Source organism: Pogona vitticeps, chromosome 1 (assembly GCF_051106095.1).
Source record: "Pogona vitticeps strain Pit_001003342236 chromosome 1, PviZW2.1, whole genome shotgun sequence".
In the NCBI taxonomy this organism is placed as follows: domain Eukaryota; kingdom Metazoa; phylum Chordata; class Lepidosauria; order Squamata; family Agamidae; genus Pogona; species Pogona vitticeps.
In genome coordinates, this window is record NC_135783.1 from 42,030,746 (window position 1) to 42,037,651 (window position 6,906).

A 6,906-nucleotide genomic window follows, 5' to 3' on the forward strand; every position below is an offset into this window, starting at 1 on the left:
GTGCAGGAACCAATGGAGTTCCCTGGCTATTGTTATGCTTGTGGCTTCCTATTTTATTCATTTCAAGTGGAATGACCTTTGGCAAACAGGGCATTTTTGTTGTTGTTCATTTTAAATTTAACAACATGGTAATGGCTTGTAAATGAAATACTGCTTGCTTATTGAAACCATATTCATAAAAAGAGAGCTCCCATGTGGGGGATGCATGTGTGTCCAATTGCTGCTAAATCTGGGTAAATATGCTTTTAATAAAGCACTGGCATTATTTAATGCTCGAGGAGTAACAACTACTGAAACCAAGAGCCAAACCTGCATATTAATGCAATCAAGATTTGAAAACTGGACCAAGCAGATTATTTCCTTGCAGCTGAGAGGGCTCCACCCAGTCTTTAATTTGAGGCCTGTGGTTCATCATCAGAGTTTAGCCTGGGATCAGCCCTGAAACATGGCAAGGAGGGAAAATGCAAAGCCTTTCCATTCCACTTTGGCTCCCGGGGACCCGGCTGCCCTCCCTCTGTGGCCCAGAATGCACTGCACTGGTTGTCATGATACATCCCTTGATCCATCTCTAGAACGGCTGAATCTCAATGGAGCTGCTGCTTTGGAAAAGTATTCCAAATGGCAGCTTTTCCCAAAGGGGGAGACTTTTAACAAGGAGTGGCGCAAGAGAATATGTCATGCAGTGGCATAGCATGGGGGTGGGCACAGACAAAGGAGTCCAAGCTTCTGTGGGGGTTCTTACCGTTTCACAGGTGGTGGCAGCCATATTCAGAGGCAGGAGGCTGGGCTTCCCCTCCAGGGCCTGCTGCTTCCCCTACTCACCAACTGCCCAGATGTAGCCTGTGGAGAGGCAGGCCCACTCAGGAAGGGAAGTCTCAGGAGAAGGAAGGGGTGATTGCTGAGGGGAATGGGGGGGTGTCATGGGGGGGTCAGGCCTGCTCAGCTTTCCTTCCAGGCCCATTGTCTGCGCAGGCCTGCACAGCAGTGCAGCGGCAGGAGCAGGTAGGAGGGTAGGGGAAGGGGTGGGGTGGTGTCACAGAAGGTGGCAGGGGGTCACGGAAGGGGTGGGGGGTTGTGGAGGCTTCCCTTCCAGGCCTGCTCTCTGCACAGGTCAGGAAGGCAGTATGTGGGCAGGAACAGGTAGAGGGGTCATGGAAGGGATGGGTCGGGGTGTGTGTGGGGGAGAGGGGTCATGGAAGGGGTGAGGGTCATGGGAGGGATGAGGCCTTCTTGCTTTCTGTGCAGGCCTGGAAAGCAGCGTTGCAGCAGGAGCAGGCTGGTGCTGGCAACCCATGCTATGCCACAGATGTCATGCCTTTTCTCTGAAAGATTCATGATTCCCAGTAAGTTTCTATGCCTAGTTGTTTTTGACTCACAGAATGGGGGAACAATTAGCCAATTAATGCCTTCTGCAAATAGCATTATATTGAAACTGAGAGCTTGGTTATACGTCAAAAACACTCCTGTTTTTGAATTAGGTTTGGCATGTTTGAGATCGATTTTAAAAATTCCAGCAACATAGTGCACAGGGATGCACATTTTTTATTTTTATTTTTTTGCCCAGGAAGAGTGTTTTTTGGATGGAAAAAAAAGGTAATTTACTTAGTCACAAATGGATTGTTTATTCTAAATCACTTGTGCCATCCATTGATTTTGAAATGTTTTGGCATATGTGAATGCCTCTGTTGGTGTAAATTGTTTCTGTGGGTTTTGTCAAGTAATGAGTGCCAGGATAATGGGTTTCAGGCTGCAGAAAAGTCTTACAGACTGATCTGAAAAGAGAGTGGGCAGAAGAAAAAGGAAGTAGAGCAAAGTGCTCCCTTTTTACAAGCCTAGAGAAGCTGTCAGGCTTGTCTTTTTCTCTGGTCAGTTTCTCTTTGCCACTCACTGATGTGCCTTTCCTTTGGATAGCCCTGGCTGCCAGTTCTGTTACTTCCTCTTGTTCTCCACCCTGTGTGTGTGTCAAACTGCAGGGAAAGCTCTCAATCTGATCTGTCTTAATTTTTTTTTCTATTTGTCATACTGAACTAGTGCTGTGCCAGACTGCAAGAAGAAAATATACCACAGCAACATTGTGGCTATAAGAGGCAACCAGCACAAGGCCCACAAATGCAATCTTTCTAAAAGTTGAAGTAACCCTCTCCAACAACACAGTTAAATTTTTTTCCCAAGAGGAAGCAAACACTGACCCAACAACCACATGGCTACTATGTTACTTTAAACCGACTTCAAAACCTCAGATCCATTTCCCGATTTATTTTCATGCTGTAACTATGCTCTGAAATAATTGTAATCGGTTTGAAGTGTCATTGTTATTCTACGATGTCAAGTTGCCTCTGCTTATGGCCATCTATGAATTTGTGACCTCAAAAAGGTCCTGTTATCAAAAGACATGTTCATCTCTTGCAAACTGCTTGCAAAGGGACATCCCAAAAGATCTATGCTGAACTTATTCACCTTGCTTCAGAGCAGAGATGTCTTTCCCCATTACTTAATCACATCTGTAACATTCTGGAACTGGGTTTTGCAATGCAGATATAGGGTTGGATCTGTATCTGGATCAACCCCCCCCCCCGAAAAAAAAACTACTCAAGGTGCTCCTATTGAAGATTGCATCGGCTTTTGTCAACATTTCTTTCCCCACACAATCCTTCCCGCATGTCCTCCTTGAAAGGATTCTCTGAAGGCACGAGGATTCCCCCCACTCCTAATATCAGACATTTATGTGGGGTGCTGTGGGGGTGGGTGGGTGGGTAAGAAATCTCTTTCTCCTTTTCTCCAGTGAGAACCTGTGGCTGGATCTTAATCACTTCTATAAAGAAAATGGATAATCAGACCCATAACCATGGATTCTGATGGGTGTGGACTCAGTAACTGGATGAAGATTGGGCACGACTGTGTGTGTTTATGAAGGAAAAGAAAAGCAAGCAAGTTTTCTTTCTGGATGGAGATATGAGAGATGTAAATGATCAGCCTTAGCAACCTAGTGAAGATATGTTTCTTCAGCCAACTCCCTTTTGAAATATTTTAGTCAGTGTTGCATTAACACTCTTATTCTTGAGGCTATCTTGATACCTGCCAGGATTCCAGCAGGCAGAGGTTTTGAACCCACTCACAAAACTCCAAGAAAGCTTAGTATCTGAATGTAAAAAAAATATCAAAAAGGTTAGAAGAATTAGATCACATTTTTCAAAAAAAAGTTAAAATCAGCATAGTGTAGTGGATTGAGTGATGGACCAGGATTCAGGAAACCTGAGTTCAAATACTTGCTCAGTCATGGAAGCCCATGGGATACGTGTGTGGAAGTGATGAAACCACTTGTTAAATAACTCACTATGAACACCTTATCAGGGTTGCTATGTGTTGGTTCTGACAATAGCACATAACAGATACCACCTTTTCAGTTACTAAAATGGCATTGGGCTGAGTATTAGTGTCCATTGTTTCCCAAAAAATTGAATCATAAGAGTGCAAGCTTTATAGACATTGTGACCAACAGCTGCAAGTGACCACTAGTTTGCAAGTGATCTGTAAATCCATATCATCTACAACTCAGTACATCATAAGCTGAGATCAAAGAGGTTGGTGCGTTTCCATCCTATTATTCTTCAGAGAAACTCCTAGGTGGACTATGCAGTATTCTAACAATACCCAGAAAGGTAGATCTAGTTGGAAATGATATGCCAATGGTCATCCAATGAACTTTAGCTAACTGTTAGTTTGTCCCAATTTTCCCCAGTTTATGTTCTTTTCACTCATGTACCTTATGACAGGAGTGTATGCTGCACAGCATGCTGCCATATGGCTCCATCTGCTTTCAGAAGCTGAGCAGCATTGGTCTTGGTTAGTAATGGGTGGGCAACCACCAATACTTTACCATGGGGGTGGGGGCTAGGAAAGAGTCCTGCTTAAAACCCTGTAGAGTGGCTACACATAGGAGCTGATAAGTTAGATTTGGTATGAAGTAGGTGAATAAATACATTTAGAAAAACTAAAAGCCTGAGAAACTTACTATTGCAGAGTAGAACTCCACAGTGTCCCCAGCCAGCATTGTCACTTGCCAAACTGATACTTCCAAGAGAGAGAGAGAGAGAGAGAGAGACTGTACTGCTTTCCAACCTCTGAAAAAATGCTATTCAGTGGATCAACTGGCAGCCTGAGCTAGGTGATTCAAAGAAAAGTTATACACCCTCAGAGTCACCAGTCTATTAGGTAAATTTGTTTCCAGTATCAAGCAGAACAGTAGTCATTTTTTAGATGGATGAGGTACCTCATGGGTTGTAGCATCTGGCCGGGGAGCCAAAAGTTGGGAGTTTGATTCCCCACTGTGCCTCCTTGGAAAAAAGACAAGCTGTGTAGCCTTGAGCAACTGCACTGCCCCAGAATATGACAAGAAAAAGGCAGAAACCAGTTCTCCATAAAGAGAAGGGTCTCCATAAATCAGAACTAACTTAACGTGCAATGCTAGGAGGTTGCTTGTCATCACTCTTATAAGAAGAGGATGTGTGGGAGGATACTAGAAGCTGCCTACCCTTGCCATGTTATTGATTGATGACAGGAGCCAGATACTGGAGACTCCAGCCATGTTCTTGGACAAGGCTACGTTAGCCTGGATACTGGTGTGGCTCTGAAGAGGTAAGTAAGGGAAGGGACTGGGAAAGATAATTTGCAGCAACTCAGGTTTTGTGCTCATTTATACAAGCCTTCTCTCCAAGGGGTATGTTCTGAATCTAAGCTCCCTCCTCCTTTCTACCTTCCAGAACCTGGACTCTTGAGAGAATTTCAGTGAAACCATCAGGGCCCCATGTTGACAACTATTTTAGAAACTGTAATTTGACCCTGTGGGACTAGGGGCCAGGAGGCAGAGGGAATTGCTGCTGTAATTGTAATAAAACTGATATGAGTCAAGAAACTGATCTGGAACACATGGAGTTATTAACAGGGAACCCCGGCTCTGTTGGCTAGGTGGCTCATGGGCCCCACAGGAATTCAGCTTCTACAGTGGGGTCTTGACTTGAGAACTTAATCCGTATTGGAAGGTGGTTCTCAAATCAAAAAGTTCTCAGGTCAAATCTGCATTTCCCATAGGAATGCATTGAGAACCATTTGATCCGTATCTGCTCTTTTCCATCCATAGAAACTAATGGGAAGCTGCTATTCCACCTTCGACCACTAGAGGGGGATATTTTGTTTCTTTTTTTCTTAGGTCAAGAAAGGTTCAGGGAAGGCAGGGAAAATACAGTCCAGGCAGTCTGAAGACTGTCTCCCAATCCTCTCTCTAAACGCTGGGAGGAGTGAGGATGCAGACAGGCACCCTTTTCACTGGCCAACAGTTAACTGAAAGTTCAAATTTTGCACTTTCCCTGCCTCCCACGTGGGTTTTTTTCAGTTCGTAATTCAAATCTAAGTACTTAAGTCAAGTCAATATTTTCCTATGAGAATGGTTTGTAAGTCAAAATGTTCTTAACTCGGGCCGTTCTTAAGTCAAGACCCCACTGTATGTTGCCAAGGAACAGGAAATCTAACAACAAAATTTTATCCCCAAAGTGCATGGAACAACAGACAACATAGCCATGAAGTCATATTGCACCGTCAATAGTATTTCAAGCATGGGAAACAATTTCTAATCTCAGTAACAGTATACCAAACTATTTCTAACAATGATTCCAAAATAAAACCAACATTTAAAACAAAGTACAACACTGCTTTACTGGCAGAAAGTCTAAAAGATGTTGCCCATTAAAGCTAAAATGAAGAAAGGGTTGCACATGATAAAAGTGTTGCTGCCTATCTGCACTTCAGCGTAACAGAGAAGATGAAGTGCTTTGGGGTAGAGCAGAGAAGAAACATTCCTGGAAGAACAATAGGGTGGAGATACCATTACGGAGAGGGAAGAATATTGAATGCAGGAGGCAAGCAATTGGAGGAATGTGATGCAGAGAAGCAGGACATTGTGTTTTTGGAGCTACACAATTTATATTAGGCCATTCCTGAAGACCAGGATTCTGAATTGCTGGCATATTGACAACAGTCTCAGGTTGGTCTCACAGACGGTGATTCTGAGCTGCAGGAATGGAGTCAGTAGACAATATGGAGAACTCTGTGTCTGAAAGGATTTGTGCCATTTCCTGGACGACGTGATATGTGATGATGGTAACGGGTGACTCTATTGAAAGGAACGGAGGCAACAATGTGTGGACCTGTCATAATGTGCTTTGGAAATGGGCTGTCCATATAACAGTTCAAGAAATGACAGAGAAGTTGCTGAGGCTCTTTGAGCACATTGGTCATAATCCCTTCCTTCTGATCTACATGGGAACAAGGACACTGTTGCACACAGGCTTCAATATATTGCATGTGACTGTGGAGTTCTGGTCAAGAAGTTGAAGGACTGGGTGGTGGTGGTGGTATTAAGCCATTCTTTCCTGCTGAAGGTTGTAGGCCAGGGAGGGGATAGGAGGAAAGCATACAGAACATGAAAAATTGGTGGTGTAGAAGATGGCGCTGTCAGGAAACCATAGTCTTTAGCTTAATGAGGAAGAACTCACAATATGAGGGTTGCCCTCCAAAGTGTGGGGAAGAGTATGTTTGCTAGAAGTCTTGCAAACCTGATCGGGAGGGCTTTAAATGGAATATGTTGTAGGCAGGAGAGAATTCTACAATTATTAGACCACTAGAATCTCTCACAAAGGAAAGCTTTCGAGTCTTGCAAGACTCTTTAATCAGTCTGAGCACTAGAGAAGGGGGAGGGAGAAGAAATGGAAAAGTCCCCAAAATAATCACAGCCAGATGTTGAGGCCAGCTTCTCTTGTTTAAGGTAAATACCAAAATGGAGTCTTGAATCTTGTAAAATCAGCTTGAGGTAGTAGAGTTCAGGTTTCACCTCAGACAAGGTGGATTTCAATG